Source organism: Palaemon carinicauda, chromosome 23, assembly GCF_036898095.1.
Source record: "Palaemon carinicauda isolate YSFRI2023 chromosome 23, ASM3689809v2, whole genome shotgun sequence".
Taxonomy (NCBI): domain Eukaryota; kingdom Metazoa; phylum Arthropoda; class Malacostraca; order Decapoda; family Palaemonidae; genus Palaemon; species Palaemon carinicauda.
Window position 1 is genome coordinate 81,205,026 of NC_090747.1, and position 18,488 is coordinate 81,223,513.

General features: G+C 39.5%; 1 long non-coding RNA gene across 1 annotated transcript in view; it reads left to right on the forward strand.

Annotated features, from left to right (window-relative positions):
• LOC137616973 (uncharacterized) overlaps positions 1–2,331 on the forward strand; it is a 49,679-nt gene extending 47,348 nt beyond the window's left edge. The window contains exon 2 of the long non-coding RNA XR_011039535.1: positions 1,919–2,331. This is a non-coding gene — a long non-coding RNA (uncharacterized lncRNA). The remainder of the gene's footprint in view (positions 1–1,918) is intronic.
• Positions 2,332–18,488: the final 16,157 nt, after the last annotated feature.

The window sequence follows — 18,488 nt, forward strand, 5'->3', positions numbered from 1 at the left end:
CTTGATCCCCTTACGTGGTAGGGGGAGCAAGACTACACAGAGGGGATGCCCTAAGGCAGGGGATGAAGGAAGCATATAGGGGTCCTACGTGTAGGTTAGGTTAGAAAGGCACACTTTCTAACCTATCCCCTATATGGTCCCTGAAGGCGAAAACACTTGCATCGCAGTCAACAGTATTGTAAAATAATGCCACTATCTTCATAACTAAACCTAGGATCACTGAAATATATCATGCATGAACACCGATGTTAGGCGCTCTGGCCTAGGGGCTAGACTAGCGAACTGGTATGGGGTCAGATGATGACCGATAACAAGGCGTCAAAACACGATATATAAAGTTCCTAGCTATGAAGACTAAATAACTAGTAGTATCGATTAGTTAATGAGGCCGGAAAAACGCTGTTGAGGCTAGCTAAATAAGGCATGCAAAACAACAGCGACGCCTTAAAATGGCGGGTCCGGTCGAGGCACAGCTCTGCCACAAAACATAAAATATCTCGAAAAGTAAAAGTTACTTTACGGTCAGAGCTTATTTAAACAATACTGGAACCTTGTACTCAACTTTCCAGAAGAAGGCGAAGCCGAGGGTAGAGACATGGCTAAGATGCAAGTCGATAAGATACGCACAGGGAAAAATCCGACTAGTAAGGCAAGCTACTAAGCGAAGGATGAGGACGGACGTGACGTCATTTAGCAATGGCGCCCGTTTGTTTACGTCTCGAGTACCAAAAGTAGCCACGAACGAGATTAGCTGTGGAACGGTTCCCCAGCTATTCTCCGCCCCTACACATCGAAGTGTTAACTCTGTGGGGTGTAGATAGCTATGTGGCGCGTTAATACATGCGTCCCCTGTTGATATACAATGTCTTAAAGGGAAACCTTTAGGATACTCGCTTCAGAAGTTGGAATTCTGTGATAACCTGTGGTTAAATTCTCTGGGAATATTTAGTAGTTATATACCCAAGGAAGCTACCAAAAAGGAACCTTCCATCAGGACGCCATGGCTTGAGCCCAAAAATAAGTCTGTCAAGGGACAAAGGCAGGAGAAGGAAGCCAATGGTTGATAAAGGCAGTTATTATATAACTAATGAATAATGTTTGATAGATTTTTCATTGACTTGAGGTAACATTGGTTAACCATTAGTAAAAGAGACATAGTTGGTCTGTGCTTATTAACTTTAAAGACTTAGACTCCTGTAAGGCAAGGTTGCAGTTTGTGTTGGTTAGTCTATGGGTGAAGTATACGCTGTGAGTAAAAAAACAATGATTAATATGCTGGTCACTGAACTAATTGAGACTAGGTTAGCCAGTGTGTGTGTGTGTGATAAGTTTTTACATAGTTCAAGGCAAGATAAGTAAGATTGTAAAGATGGATAAAATGAGCTGGTTTATAGACTGAATGTAGTTTTTTTATAAGTGAACTTATATGATAAGTAATATTTTACATGTGAAACTGTTACCGTCAGTGAATCCTATTTTTGCTCAGAATTTATACTTGAAAAAATGTTTTATGACCATTGTGTGTTTGACTAGGTATCCTCTGAAGTATAAAGTAGAATTTTTTATTCAGGCATTTATTGTGTATTGAGTATCTCTCTTGAAGAAAATTTAAGGATAATGGGAGTTTTGTTAGTGGATTACGAGAGGCTGATCATATGATTATTGTAGTGAAGTATATCCTTGTTAAGGTTTAGATGTAATAATACTTTTCCATTTTAACTGATATACTTTCAGATGTAATATTCGCTATTATACATAACATGCACATGTTTAGTTTGTCGTCATTTCGAGAATTTTACTCAAGAATATTTTATATTTTTTATAGGTTATGCGGAGTATAGTTTTGAATTTGAAGTGCATAGTAAAATAATTGAATAAGACATATCTGTGCAATTAACATCTTTTATTTATTTTTCAGACTAGAACCATAAAAAAAGCCGTAGCTCAAAATGTGTAATGAAATATTCTTATTGACATCAAGGTGAAGATCAGCAGTGAATGATCTGGGGATTTACTACTAAAAGAATCCAGAAAGTTTCCAAGGAAGAGAAAATAATCCGTTTTGTTTTATTCCGGATGTCAAAAGGAGCACCGGAAATTTATCTCAACTTAAACTGCCATACGAGTTGATAAGAGTGTCGGTTCTGAGATTGTGTTGTCATTTGTTGAAGATGGATGATTGGGAGGAACCTATTACAGGATGATATGAAGTAGAGGTTCCGTGAAAGAGGATGCCTTTGATAGGAGGCATTGGAGAGGACGCATTAGGCAACCAACCTTTTAATGTAGGGATAACTGGAAAGATGATGACTAAGATAGTAGCTATTAGATGTTCTAAATAGCCAGCTATTGTCAATATTTTTTACCTGTGGGGAAGGTATACCTTATATTCTAGCAATCAGCATGTGTTTAAGTACTGGTATTATGAATATACTAAAGTAAAAAAAATGTGAATTGATGATTTTGGCTTGTTCCAAAATAAGTCATATTTGCTTTCCTCTTTCTATAATGGCAAATACAGTATTGTACTAAACTGCTCTGAAAATTTCATATAAAAGGCCAATACTAGAATTATTTTTCATATACTTCAATTAAAAAAAAGGAAGTGTGTTCTGCATTTTTAAATATCAGGTATAATATTTTTGCAAGCAACAATTCCATTTATCTTGTGTAATGGGAAGCAAGGAAAGTCATGAATAGAATAATTTTGAATATTTTTAAGGGAATCACTGTATTCAAGTCTTAACATAATTCTCTCTCTATCTTTATAGATTTAAGGGTATATCCACAATGTATAAAATATACCTGACCATAATGTAAAAATGATAACCATTTCAAAGCAAGGTACATTTTTCCTCATGTATTTGTAGGCTTAATCTCAAAACTATTTATCAACAGTTTAATTATTCTGGTCACTTATAACATTCCAAATGCTTGTTTGCAGTAGGTCATATTTATTTTCCTTTAATATAGTGAATAGGAATTGGTTTCAAAACCTTGACAAAATTGCTACAGTGTTAAAATGATAAAAATCTCTTGCCTACTGGTTTTAGGCTTTGCATATGTTTTTACAAGATGGAAAACAAATGTTATGTACTCTAGTGTAGAATATAGCCTATATAGGTAATAACTTATTGTAGTTAGGGGCATTTTACTAATTCAATTTATTGAAATTTATATTGAAAGGTTTTAGAAAGGAATAGTAATTCAGTTTGAGAAATCATATTCTTAGAGAAGGAGAAACCATCAGTGAAGTTGTTTTAAAACAGCATTCACAGAATATTTCTTAAAGTAGATGGTCTAAGAGTGGTTTTAATGTAAAACTTGAAAGATGATTATTCTTGAATTTGAAGGAATATTTATACCTAATGAAAGGGTCAACATTAACATTTTCTAAAGATACCTAATGAAAGTGTCAACATTAAGGTTTTCTTAAGAGAATACTCAGAGATTTTTGATTCTTGATACAGTTAAACTTAGAGGGATTTAGGAATTGTACCTAAGGCAATGCTTTGGAGAGCAGCAAAAATAATCATGTAATCAATTATTTAGGACAATGGGATGAATAATCACCTAAGCTCAAAGAAAAATAATTACTAGCATGGGTTTCTCGAAACATTATAGTGTATGTCTGAGAGATTCTTTTCAATGATAGCATATTTAAGGTGTATATTGAAAGTTATTTGTTTTAAAGTACTATAATAACATTTCATATTTAGAGGGTAATACTTTGGTTGAAGATTTCAATTAGAATTGGATGTGAATTGAAAATGGAAATTAGCCAGATATAAAATGCTTAAAAAACAGTTGCTTTTTATATATAATAAGAAAAATTATAAATAAAACTTAATTGACATGTAAGATACTTGTATAAGTCATAACTGCACATTGGTTAGAATTATTTTAAATATTTTGTTGTAAATAATAGGCACTACTTGGTTAGGTCCATTGTATAAGAATAATTGGTATAGACAAAAATACTTGAAGATACAAGATCAAGGGTCCTGAATGATAATTTAGGGGGAAAAAAAAAAAGACCAGTGTTAATGGTATAACTATACACATTAAGTAAAGGTTGATGGGCTAGCATTTGGGCATCAGTGGTTAGTATAGGCATCACGGACTAAAGTTGTACTCTAGGTTCATATAATCATGGAAAGAGTAAGTCAAATAAGGCTTTACTAGGAATATTTTACCGAGCAGAAGTTTTTCAAGAGTCGAGCTCATTCATGTAATAAGACAGGCCTTCCCTATCCATTTCGATTTTGAAAATGAGCAAAATATTATGGCTTCACGATTAATTATTGGCGATATAAGAAAAATAATCCCCACCTTTGCTAAACCTCAGGATTTGTCAACTTAAGATGTCTCATTTCCGTTAAAAGTGAAGAAGTTAATTCTAATTAGCTAGGCTATCTTGTACTTGTTTAATAAATGAACCCTTTCCAGCTTGCCGACTATAATGAACCTAGAATATGACAGTAGTCTAGTAATGCCCATATTACTTTTTGGGCCATAAATTATCATTCAGGAGCTAGCTCTTCTAAAATTATTTTTATCCATAGCAATTATTATTACGCAATAACCTTACCATGTAACACCCATTATTTAGGACAAAATATTTCAGATTTTAACAAAAAAATTTTGGGGCACTTTTGCTGTTTATAAAGGCCCGATATTTTAACAAAATCCTTATTCCGTATTTGTTAAGACTGCCAACAGGGCTTATTTTAAGTGATTTTTTTTTACGTTTAAAGGACTTATTATAACATTCGTTGTCCCTTGTAACTTTCTAAGAATTGAAATAAAATGCATATGGAATTATTACTTTTTAATTTAGTTCCCCTGGTATATAGAAAAACAAAAATTTTAAACGGAAAATTAAGATTATTTTCCCTATATAACCCTTGTATGCCAGAGTGTTCTCCTTGATCGGCCCCCCTGCCCCTTCTAGTACCACCAAATGCCTTTTTCCTTATGAAAAATGGGCCAAAGGTTCATTAAATAGTCCTATCTCCTAACTAGTTACTTGTCCATTTGAACTGTTATTGATCCCCCCCCCCCAACAGAGTTTGTTCACCCCCAACTGGGGAGCGAGAGCAGCAGTACCAGTGTTTTATGAATATAAATTAGTGTCAATATGGCTAAACTATGGCAGTAATTTATTTTGAACCATCAGTCAACTTCGCAATCCAGCTGTCTAGTTTTTTCCTGACAAAGTCACAATAATAATAATGGCCTTATTTCCATTAGTTAATATTCCTCAAAAGCTTCTGAATTCTATATACCTTGAAGCTAATAGATATGTAATTAAAGCTTCCCATCAATGCACTATGGGTGAAAAACATTTATTAATTCATTAGACTTTTATTGTAAAAGATTGAACGTCAAAAATGAGACAGGTTTCCAATTTATTTATTCAAATACAATCACTATGAAGTCAATGACCTCTTATCAAATTCATGAAACCCCATTTTCTGAAAACTTTAAATGCCCTAGATTCAAAGAAAATAATGTTTGTCATGTGTTGAGCACAAAATTACCAAGAAAGGCTCTTAGCCAAGTCACCCTTCATCCAATATGGTGCACAGAATGACAAAACATCCCATTTTCTTTGTTTTTCTAGCAAGTCAGTTTTCCTTTTTGAAAAGCTTAGTGTATTTAAAGTTCAGCTTTTGGGGTTACATACTACATGATTGTGCAAGTAAGCAGTGCTCTCTCCAATAGAATGATAAAATTATTAAAAAAAAAAGGAGGAAAAGGAAGCCCCACCAAGGCCATCCCCTGTCCCACCTAGTAACCAGAAACTTATTCAGTCTGATGAAGCAATGTTACTAGGTCCTTGAATGCTTTCCTTATCCTTCTTTTTTTTCTAATGTTTTATTAATAATTTTACAAAAAGTGATATCAGAATTGTAATTTAAAGACTTCAAGACAGGAATAGTTTGGAGCTCTCCTAAAGTTAGATGGTGGAAGACTTATGCCATTATTTACATTAAAAAACAGATAAATTCCTGCAATTATTGATTTAAATATTTAACGAAACATGAAATTATACAGATAGAGATGAAAAAAATCATTTACATTTCTGGAATGGAAAACAAAGTAAAAGTCTATTAAGTAAAAGTCATTTTCAGGCCTTTGTGCAATTTCAGAACAATCCATTACCGCAGACACGTGAAGCTCCCTCAAAAGCAGACAAGATTCACAAATGGCAGGTTGCCTCCCTGTCTCGTCCCATTTAATGCACATGATTGAGTTGGGTAAAAGAGAAGAGACGTGCAAGACTACTGCCCTGACCATCCTTGCTACTTCTCCCAGCAGACAGTCAGATCGGACCGAAGTACGCATTCACCTTACACATGGACACCTGAATCACTTTAGCTGTGTAATAAAGTTCTCAAATATAAACCCTAGTAAAAGCAACACTGGAAAGCTTATTTCCCTCAAAACACTTTAACAACACTTATAAAAAAGAAAAAAAAAAATATGGCTATCATTTTACATGCAGATAATGTTATGAAACATATGATTCTAATTGAATATTTACCTACAGTCTAGGGTACATTAAGTTTTAATTCAAAGTTGATATACCGGTAACTCATAATGACAAACTTAGGCCTACAACCAACACTCCAAAATTATAAAATACTCCTAGAAATAGAAGTCTTACACACCTATACAATCAAATAGTCAATCCCACTAGAAAATATCCTCACCTTTAATATACTATCTTCAGCTTATAATTATTTATAATACACTCCTCGCCTTAAATCTCTTACTACTGTACGCTATTCTCAGCTCATTTTCCCTTTCTATACTACCATGAGCACATTTTCCCAGACTAAGATATCTTCAGCCAATAATCAAAGGAGGCAATTTTTTTATTGTTTATTACATATTTTACGGAAGTCCTGTGTAACCTGATATACTGTACCACTACAAGTTATGGTTAAAAGTTGCAATCAAGCTATTTTTAATCTGATACTTTCTGGATTTTTGTCTTTAACAGACTTTATATAACCCAACCGAGAAAGAAATTTAATATGCCTTTCCAAATTTACGACAATAAGCTCAGACGTAAGACAAACAGTCAGATGGAGATCACGTTCACGGACTACGATATTCTCTACATAAAACCGGAACAAGAGGGAACACATTAAATAACAGATTTTAGTGTTGTTCGGAACACAAACATCTCTGAGCTCCCAATTACGTTTCAATGCAAGGTAGTTGGTAAAAAAAAAAAAAAATACCAACGAAGGCAAATTTATCTTTTAATTATCAAATAATTATCGACTATAACCAACAGTTTACGAACAGAATGACATTTAATAATGATGAATTCAATATCGATTTTAATTCAGAAATAAAAAATAATTGTTTTGTAATAGAGAAACGCAAGACCAGGAATTATACCTTTTATACATATTAATTATTTTTGATAAAATATTTACTAATAAAGAGTGAAGCATACAACACAAGGACAAATTATAATCATCTATAATTTACTTCTTGGCAACTTTATGAAGACTGAAATATTCTTCTTGGATAGTTCAGCAAATCACATAATTAATACCTCTAAACTGAAATTGATTAAATAATTTGCCTCAAAGAATTTTTTTTTTCATTTAAATTCATATAAACAACTAACTTTTGAATTAAATGCATGGTTATCTCGGAAATTATACTATTTGTGATATTTTTTTACTCTATTACATCAAATTTTTTAAAGATTATAACAGGCTATTTCAAAAACTTGCAATACTTATTTCTTAAATGCTTTGCTTACTTAAGCTGAGGATTTTACACTCACAAAAATAATTTTTTGAAGAAACAAGTATGAAGCTTGCCAATGGGTTGACTGAGTATTGTACTTGCTAAGTATACAGATGATATTTTTCACCTTTTCACAAAGTTAAATGAAATTTCCTCAGAAACTAAACTAAATAATTTACAATGCAGAACCCACCCTAATTCTACATGAAAAACCTTTAATCCTAATTCATACTCGTCTACATAAGATCTACCCTAAAAAAGGCTGTAACTAGAATCCTTCCAGTCTGACTTCTTTAAGGAATCAATGGCAAAAAAATTCTAAATTCAATTGTCCACCTTGGGACCTGATCTATTGAAGGGAAATAGGCAAAAGAACGACTTAACTTCTCCCTTAGAATCTCACACCAGCCACTCAAATAATAGCACAGTAATCCCTATTTCCTTGCAGTGGAATTCATAACCCTTTCATAGCACATTCTCATCACGTTTAAATAAGTGATATCAAGGATATAAATTTACTGGTTTTTAATCATTTTCATTTACCGATGTCCGATGAATAACCATCTTAACGAGTAAAAGTGGTTTTAAAAATGGATCTCGATAAGTTAGAAAAAAATTTGACAGAATCCTGTGATTAGCACTTTTTAAGGGGGAGACTGGATTGAATTTAGGAATATAGCCCAGCCCAAAGTGCAATCGGGGGAAAACCATGTAGGCGCACTTTTGAAGAAAAAGTTATTAGAGCTTTGACAGCATGATGAAAAAATAAAAGCAGGAAAGGAGGTAAAGTTGAAATCTATAAAGCTAGTGCAACTACCGGAGGGTCTGAAGGAACACTGTTAAGACTTAAGTTATGACTACAGAGAATCGAGTAAGGTGCACTGATAGCCCTACCCCCAAGAAAGAGAGAGAGAGAGAGAGAGAGAGAGAGAGAGAGAGAGAGAGAGAGAGAGAGAGAGAGAGAGAGAGAGAGAATCACAAAGGTTGCTTGGTTATGCAATATCTAATTTCCCACATTTCATTTCCATTACTTTTGCAGCTCCATCAATAAGTTTTCGTTTAACCTTATAATTCTCAATATAATACAAAATTACTCTGGCTCGCGTCTGGTCTGATAATACTGTACCTCAAGGAACCAACACTACAGAAATAATTACTTGCAAGGTCGGTACAGTGATGGGATTTATGATTTTGGAAAGATTAAAACTTCAAAAAGATACATCGAAAGACATAACCTTTGATATTGTACTGTATCATTTCAAGCTCTACCATCTTTCAATTTTACAATTTGTTAATTTCTGGGTCGACCTGTGGCGCCCGGTGAAAAGTCCTTCTTATATATCTTTTCTGATAAAACCTTCCAATTATACCAGAGAAAGATAAAAGCATGGAATGCTGAGGTTATAACCCTCGCGCGAGCACATTTTGGGTGTCGTGTATAAAGCAAAGGCGCGTGAAATCCACTATTCACAGGTTGTCTTCCATTTAGTTAATTCCTTCGTCAAAGGGATGGGCCGATACAAAGGCCCTAGCCAACCCCCAGCGCCACACCACCCACGCCACGACGCGAGCGCCATCTGAACAACATCCTTCTTTTAGGAATCTTAAGTGTTGAATTTTTTTGTGGTGCTCTCGGTCTTTTTTATCAATCGTGGATTTATTTTGTCATGTCCGAAGCTCCATCTTCACACATTCCAATGTTAAGTACCATAGTTTGTTTTGACAGTTTTTTATTGTACCGGGCTTTTGTTTTATATTCAGTATAGTCTGTTTTATTATTCCCGTCTGGCCTTTCATGGCGGCCATTGTTTGTTCACTTGTTTGGGAATTCATCTTTGTCTGCCCGTTTAGTACTCTGTCACTTAGGTTCTTGGTTAAGTCCCTGGCCTTATGTCTTTAGAACCGTTATTATTTTTTTTTTTTTTTTTTTTTTGTATTTATGCTCATGGTACTTTTTGCTAGCAAGTCCAGCCTACGAACGAGATAGCGATCTAGCTTTGTATTTGTTTAGTACCCGCCCCTCCGAGGCGTTCGTCACTCGACTGTGCTATTTATTTTAAGTTTTAGCAGATGCTATTCTTCGATCGTAGTGTTATATGGATGTACATTTTTATTGTATACGTTTATAATAGTGGTGTGATTTTTAGTCCTGTTTTTGTGTTTAAGAGAGCGAGAGCTTGGGGTCCCCATTTTTTGTTCGCAGTCACGAGTTACCCCTTTCTCTCGTTTTCTTTCTTACCTCCGGTGGGAGAGCGGATTTCCCGTTTTCCGTTTTGTGCGTTCTACGGGTTCTCCCTCCCTCACCTCTCCCCCTCTGGGTGGATGATAACTTACGAGTTATTTATTTTTCGTGACTTTTCAATTGTTAGCGTTATTTTGGTCAGTGTTTCGTCCTCTCCCCGTTACGGCTTGGGAGTAGTTATGAACGTTTTCCACTCCGCCTTGAGTTCTACTCCGCCATGAGGGATTCTCAATGACTTTCGTTCTATTGTTATATTTATAAATTGTTTCCTACATGGGACGGGCTTCATATTGTTTAGATACGACCCTCCGGTGGCCCTTACTCCGGTCTCAGGCCACGGCCATATCCACAATAGCCTTTGTTATTACAACTGTGTTTGTTATTCACAATAATTATTCAGGACCTTTCTTCTCCCTCCGGCCTCACCGGAGATCGTAAATACGCTTTACTATGATCTAAGCTTTAGACTTTAGCTGCGGCTTAGCTTTTTATCTTTTACAATTGAATTATTAGTCACAATTGATTTATTCAGGGCATCTCATTATCCTCCGGCGTCACCGGAGGTCGCCCATACACTTCACACTTATATTTGCCTTGCCTTTAGCTAAGGTTCCTTTATTCAGGACATTTCATTACGCTCCGGCTTCACCGGAGGTCGCCCATACACTTCACACTTATATTGGTGTTTATATTTATTTTAAGGGCATGTCACTGCTTCCCCGACCCTTGGAGGTCCCCGGATTGCTTTAAGTTAATTATCCTTATGTCATTAACAGACATTAGGTGCATTACAAATATACAAACAATTGAATATTAAAGTGCCAACAATGGTAAGGGGCGGTATCAACTTAAAAGTAATATTCGGTTGTTTGGTCAATGCAATATTGGTGCTTAGGGAATTCAGTGAGTGCCGGAACTCTAGAATAATAGGTTTTTTATCCCCTTATCAGAGTTTCAAGAAACACCAGACTCATGTCTCCTTTCTTTTACAGAAGGCCCGTTGTACTGCTGAAGGATGCCCTGCCTCGTTCAACGACCCCGTTGGGCATGACCTCTGCCGGTCTCATGCACACTGCTCCATTCCCTTTATCCAGGAACCGGGACAGGCCCAATACCCGGTCTGGTTCCCGGATTTGTGCTCGCTCTGTTACGAGCTGTCGTCAATTCTACTGAACGATGGTGTAAGTGGGTTTTTCCTTTGTTCCTTATTTCTCGTTGGCAGACACTAATATAGACATGAATATGATATACACAGTATATTTTGGAGGGCAAACCCCCTCCTCCATCACTAATCACTGCAAATCTTACAGGCCGATGATGTCTCTCTTCGTTCAGCAAGGGATACTCTTTGTCCGTGGGTGTCGGGCTTCGGCAGGAATGCCCCGTCTGGCGCACCCTATCTCCTCGATGGGGGCATGGCCTCCCGCCTCTTCCCAGGCTCGACTACTGCTGCAGTCTCCCCTGACCTTGCTGCCCCCTTAATTGAAGAAGTCAGGGCTACCATTTCCGTGGAGGACGAACCCCTCGTACCGATGGACATGGCGGGTCTGGATATAGACGTAGAACCCGGGGACGAGCAGGTAAGTGGTGCCGAGTTGGTGGAAACCCTTTTCTCTCCTACTCCCTCTCCTACCTCTTCCTTTCTAGGTTTTGATAACTCTAAGGCTTCTCCTCGGGATCCCTCTGCCTCCGTATGACCCAAGGTGAAGCCACTTCGAACTTATAAGACTTCAGCTTTGCCAGTATCAACGTCACCGGTCCCCGGACCCTCGACAGCTCCTGATATTCATATTGCTCCTCGTAAAACCACTACTCCTAAGAAGTCAAAGTCTACCAAATCCAAGAAAAAACCAACGGATGGCTTTCAGGTACCCTGGGCTGATCTCCTCCCCATCGAACTGATCAAAGGATTGGTCAGAGATCAAGTTCAACATCACTCTGGTGCGATAACAGAGATTAAGGATATGATGGCTACTCTGATCCGCACCGGAACTCAGTTTCCTCCCCCTTCTGCTCCAGACGCATCGAAGCTGCCGCCCTTCGATAAAAACAATCCTTGGCGGTTTGCCTTGCATGCTCCATTCGTAGATGGTTCCCTAACTCTGGAGGGCATAGGCACCCGCCCTCTAGAGGACCTGGAGTTCTATCCCCCGGGCCTAGCATTCCCGTCCAATGGTTTTGTACGGTTAAAGGAACATGCATTGGTCCGTATGGACAAGGTACCGAAGGAAACGGTCATATTTCCAAAAGAGCAGGCCCAGGCTATCTGGGCCAGAACACTTTCAGAGTGGGGGTGTATTAACTCCAAGCTCACCCCACACAAAGGTGCCTACACTATTTTTACGACAGCGGCCTCCATCTCTTTGCCGCTCATAGACAAAGTCACGGAGCTGACTATACAGGCCATCAAGGAAGGCTCTTCCATGCCGGCTCTCAAGGAGACGGACCCCACCTCTTTGCTTATTCCGGGTACCTCGGCAGCCTGGGATGCTGCGGCTTCTACCTTCACGGTGGGGAAACTAGACCCGGACTGTGCCTCTACTCTTTACTCTGAGAAGCTTCCCAGATTAATAGAGAGTCTTCTCAAAAATGAGTTCGAGACCCGTACTAGACTTGCTAGGTCCCTCCAATCCATCACCTCCATGGAGTCCCTAGCATCTCTTTACCCAGAGGAAACGCTGTTCAGAGTCGCCACAAAGAACCAGCTGCTATCCTACCAAATAGACCTCCATGACTTCTGGTCAGCTCGGGTTAGTTGCAGGAAGTTCGTTCTGTCTGAGGCCACCATCAGGCATGAGCCGAACAGACTGATAGCGTCCTCCTGCTGGGGTAAGACCCTCTTCCCTCAGACCGAGGTGGATAAGGTTCTTCAGGACGCAGCGAGGGCAAACCAGAATTTGCAGGTAAGGTGGGGTCTCTCAGTCAAAAAGAGGTTCGAACCCCAGAGACACACGTTCTTCAAGAAGAAGAAGAGGTTTAGTCCTTACAAGGCGGCCCGGGGTACCTCGTCCCCACAGTCTTCCGCGGCCTCGACTTCTCGACAACAGGCGCCTCCTCAGCAGGTAGTCTACCTCGCTGCTCCCCCTGGTACACAGCCCAACCCCTCTTGGATGCCCTCACCTGCATACAACCCTGCCTACGAATCCTCCGGTTCCTTTCGTGGATACCAAAGAGGGAGTTTCACAGGTAGAGGACAGTTCCGCCAATGCGGCGGGCCTAGAGCAAGGGGTTCCCGTGGAGGGAGGGGCCCTAAGTTCACTCCCTCCCAATGATGTGATGCCGGTAGGAGGGAGACTTTATCACTTCCGGGACCATTGGACCTTCAGTCCATGGGCTCACAGCATAATATCAAGGGGCTTGGGTTGGAAATGGTCACAGGGATCCCCTCCTCCACCGGTGACCTTCTTCCAGAGACCTACTCCCATCCTGGAAGAGTACACCGCGGAGTTACTCAAGAAGAGAGCAATCAAGCGGGTTCGATCCCTGAAATTCCAAGGCCGCCTGTTTACAGTCCCGAAGAAAGACTCGTCGGCGTTGAGGGTAGTTCTGGACTTGTCGAAGCTCAACTCTTACATCCTTTGCGACAAGTTCCGTATGCTGACTATCTCTCAGGTACGAACCTTACTTCCCCGTGGGGCCGTCACCACCTCTATCGATCTTACCGACGCCTATTATCATGTCCCAGTAGCTCGAAACTTCTCTCCTTACCTAGGCTTCCGTCTCGGCAAGAGAGCCTTCGCATTCAAAGTCATCCCCTTCGGTCTCAGCATTGCCCCCAGGGTATTCACGAAACTGGGGGAGACGGTGCTCGAGCAACTCAGACACCAAGGGATACAAATCGTCGCCTATCTGGACGATTGGCTCATTTGGGCCCAGTCGCACCAGGAATGCAACAGAGCTACGTCAAAGGTACTCCATTTTCTCGCCAAACTGGGCTTCCAAGTCAACCTCCGGAAGTCCCGCCTACAACCATCAAGCCACTTCGAATGGTTAGGCATCCGTTGGGACCTCTCAAAGCACAAGCTCTCCCTTCCTCCCAAGAAGGTGAGGGAGATAGCTTCCAAGGTCAGGAACTTTCTCAAACACAAACAGGTGTCCAGAAGAGCTTTAGAACGAATCCTCGGCCTTCTCCAGTTTGCCTCCATGACCAATCTCCTATTAAAAGCCAAACTCAAAGACATCAATCGAGTTTGGAGAAAGAGTGTGACAATACCTTTAAGAGACAAGACCTCGAAGATCCCCTCTGTCTTGAAAATGAGACTACAACCATGGTCCGATCGGAGGAACCTCTCCAAGTCGGTTCCTCTACAGTTCCCCTCTCCACAAGTGACAATTCATACCGACGCGTCTCTGAGTGGATGGGGGGGGGGGGGGGTTACTCCCAACATCAGATGTTTCAGGGCTCTTGGTCACCCGCCATGAGACAGTTCCATATCAATGTTCTCGAAGCCATGGCGGTGTTCTTGACCCTGAAGAGAATCTCCCCTCCGAGGTCGACCCACATCAGAGTAGTCTCAGACAGCACGGCCGTAGTCCACTGCCTCAACAGGGGGGGGTCCAAATCCCCCAACCTGAATCAGATCCTGGTCACTATCTTCACCTTGGCAGCCGACAAAGACTGGTTCCTGTCAGCAACTCACCTAGCAGGAGTCCAGAATGTGATAGCAGACTCATTATCCAGGACGAGCCCACTGGAATCGGAGTGGTCCCTGGACATGCACTCCTTCCGGTGGATACTCAGGCTGGTTCCAGGTCTCCAGGTAGATCTATTCGCAACCCGACTCAATCACAAACTCCCATGTTATGTGACACCGAACCTGGACCCTCAGGCTTATGCCATGGACGCATTAACCCTGGATTGGAACCATTGGCAGAAGATCTACTTATTCCCTCCAGTGAATCTTCTACTGAAAGTCTTGCACAAACTCCGCTCCTTCAACGGGGCAGTAGCTTTAGTGGCACCTCACTGGCCAAAGAGCAGTTGGTTTCCTCTCTTCCTCGAGTTGAAACTCCGTCCCTTCCGGATCCCATTCCCCAAACTGACCCAGATGGTCCAAACTCGGACTGTGTCAGATTCCTCAAGGATAGCCAAAACCCTAACTTTGTGGATTTCATGAAGTTTGCGGCGCGTAGGGACGCAAACATCGACCCAGATAATGTCCTCTTTATAGAATCAGACAAAAGGGACTCTACGATTCGCCAATATGATTCGGCGGTTAAGAAACTAGCGGATTTCTTAAGGACTTCAGACCATTCGGTTATGACTCCTAATTTAGCCATCTCCTTCTTTAGGTCCATATTTGACAAAGGCCTAGCAGCTAGCACTATAACCACCATTAAGTCAGCTCTGAGGAAAGTCTTCCTGGTTGGGTTTAACATTAACCTGGCGGAGTCTTATTTCTCATCTATTCCAAAAGCATGTGCTAGCCTTCGACCTTCGGTTCGTCCTCAAAAGGTCTCTTGGTCTCTAAATGATGTCCTCAAACTGGCCTCCGACACAGACAACGAATCCTGCTCCTATATCACTCTTCTTAGGAAGACTTTATTTCTAACAGCTTTGGCCTCGGGTTCCAGAATCTCAGAACTAGCAGCTCTCTCACAAAACTCAGAGAACATGGATTTCCTCCCTTCAGGTGAGGTACTTCTTTCACCAGACAGGGCGTTCCTAGCTAAGAACGAGGACCCCCAAAATAGGTGGTCCCCTTGGAAGATTATTCCTCTTCTCAAGATACTTCTCTATGTCCGGTCACCACTCTCAGGGCCTTTTTAGCCAGGACTGCTACCCGATCGTCTGGCCCCTTGTTTATCAGAGAACAAGGAGGTACCATTTCCATACGTGGCATTAGGCAACAGATCCTATACTTCATTAAACAAGCCAATCCGGGATCATTTCCCCATGCTCATGATATCCGGTCGGTAGCTACCTCCATCAACTATTTCCAGAATATGGACTTTGATGACCTTAAAAAGTACACTATCTAAAGAACTTACAGGCTCTTAAATACCCAACGGTTGCAGCTGGGAGCCTTATCTCTCCCCATTGATCTTTTGTTCTTCCTTTCATCCATCTCTTCTCTTCTCCCTCCTACCCGCCACTTGCACCACGACGCCGCTTCCTTGGTGGTTCGTTAGCCCTAAGTTTATTACATATTAGGTTAATATGATTGTAACTATTATTGTTTACCGTTGTTATAAGGTTGGGATATTCTTAGCCATGTCAGTTTTGTTGCATGTTTTCCCCTGATACTCGGAGGCTTCCCTGTTATCATGTTTGTTTAACCTTACTCTCACTATGCCCTGTGGCTAGTTTATGTTTTATGCCTACTTACCTTAATTATATATGACTTTCTTTACATGGTGTTATTTCTCTCCCCTTATTAAATTAGTAGTTATTGTTGGGCTTGGAAGGCATTCTCTGGTACATTTTCACCGGCCGCCACAGGTCGACCCAGAAAAGGGATTTTGACGAAGGAAAAATCTATTTCTGGGGAGAGACCTGTGGCGCCCGGTGAAACCCTTCCCCTTTATTTTACACGATCCCACCCTTTCCTTTCCAAGCTATCGTGGCCAATACAGAAGGATGTTGTTCAGATGGCGCTCGCGTCGTGGCGTGGGTGGTGTGGCGCTGGGGGGTTGGCTAGGGCCTTTGTATCGGCCCATCCCTTTGACGAAGGAATTAACTAAATGGAAGACAACCTGTGAATAGTGGATTTCACGCGCCTTTGCTTTATACACGAAACCCAAAAGGTGCTCGCGCGAGGGTTGTAACCTCAGCATTCCACTCTTTTATCTTTCTCTGGTATAATTGGAAGGTTTTATCAGAAAAGATATATAAGAAGGACTTTTCACCGGGCGCCACAGGTCTCTCCCCAGAAATAGATTTTTCCTTCGTCAAAATCCCTTTTCTCATCACAAATAATGAGTAAGGTTTGTTATTACTTTCATAATTATCAATGTTCTGAGTGTGAAGCATTTTAATCATTACATTTTTTATCAAAGTTCACTAATTAATTGGTACCAGATATCTAACAAATCAAAAGAAAAACTAGCCAAAAGACCAGACAATCAAATAAATGAACAAAAGCTAAAATGACGGATATGAACCAGCCCACGATCCAGTGTATAATCTAATAACCTTACAATTTCAATACATTCTCAAGCAAAATTAATGGATTTAAGAAAAAAAGGAGTAAAGCAGATTATGAATTACTTCTATTTACATTCAGGGAATTAAACTTTTGAGTACGATATTCCAATTACCATACAGTGAACCCTCGCTACTTCGCGGTTCGACAATCGCGGATTCACCACTTCGCGGGTTTTTTCCATAACCCATATATATATACATATCGCGGATTTTCCGGAAAATTCGAAAATACCGCGAAATCTGAAGACAACCAAATACGATATTTTGTTACCTGTAAATCCATTAATACTGTAATTAGTAATATCTGCTCTTACTGATTGTTCATTGCATTACATATGATATATAATTCAGCACAGAAAGAAATAAAACACGAAAAGAGAATGTGATCATACGATAATACAGTACTGTATACAGTACGTAGTAAAATTAAATCGAACATGAAACGCAAATCAGATGCAGTCATACCATATTAGAATGGTGTACAGTAAGGCTGCTGTTGACTACTACTGTACGTACAGTACTACAAATGTAATGGATGTGCTTCTTTTCCATGAATCTTTTGTATGTATACGTACGTAGTACTGCATCCAATAATATTCTTTGTTGCAAAAATCACATTTCGAATAACCGTACGAGAGAGAGAGAGAGACACACACATCCTACAGTACAACAAAAGCGTAAAATAGCGTACGTAAAGCTGTATTATTATTACAGTACTGTATTGTTATTATTATTATTATTGTTGTTGTTGTTAATAAAATTATTATTGTTATTATTATTATCATTATTATTATTATTATTACTGTATTACTGTACTGTACTGTATTATCATACGATAATTCAGTACTGTATACAGTACGTAGTAAAATTAAATCGAACATGAAACGCAAATCAGATGCAGTCATACAATATTAGAATGGTGTAAGGCTGCTGTTGACTACTACTGTACGTACAGTACTACAAATGTAATGGATGTGCTTCTTTTCCATGAATCTTTTGTATGTATACGTACGTAGTACAGTACTGCATCCAATAATATTCTTTGTTGCAAAAATCACATTTCGAATAAGCGTACGAGAGAGAGAGAGAGAGAGAGAGACACACACACACATCCTACAAAAGAATAAAACACTGTAGCATACGTAAAGCTATTAAATAGTGATTATTATTGTTTTTGTTGTTAATAAAATTATGATTGTTATTATTATCATTATTATTATTATTATTACAGTACTGTACTGTATTATTATCATTATTTATTATTATTATTATTAATCTACGTACGTTCGGTATGCGCGGGGCATCTTCTATGAGTTGGTA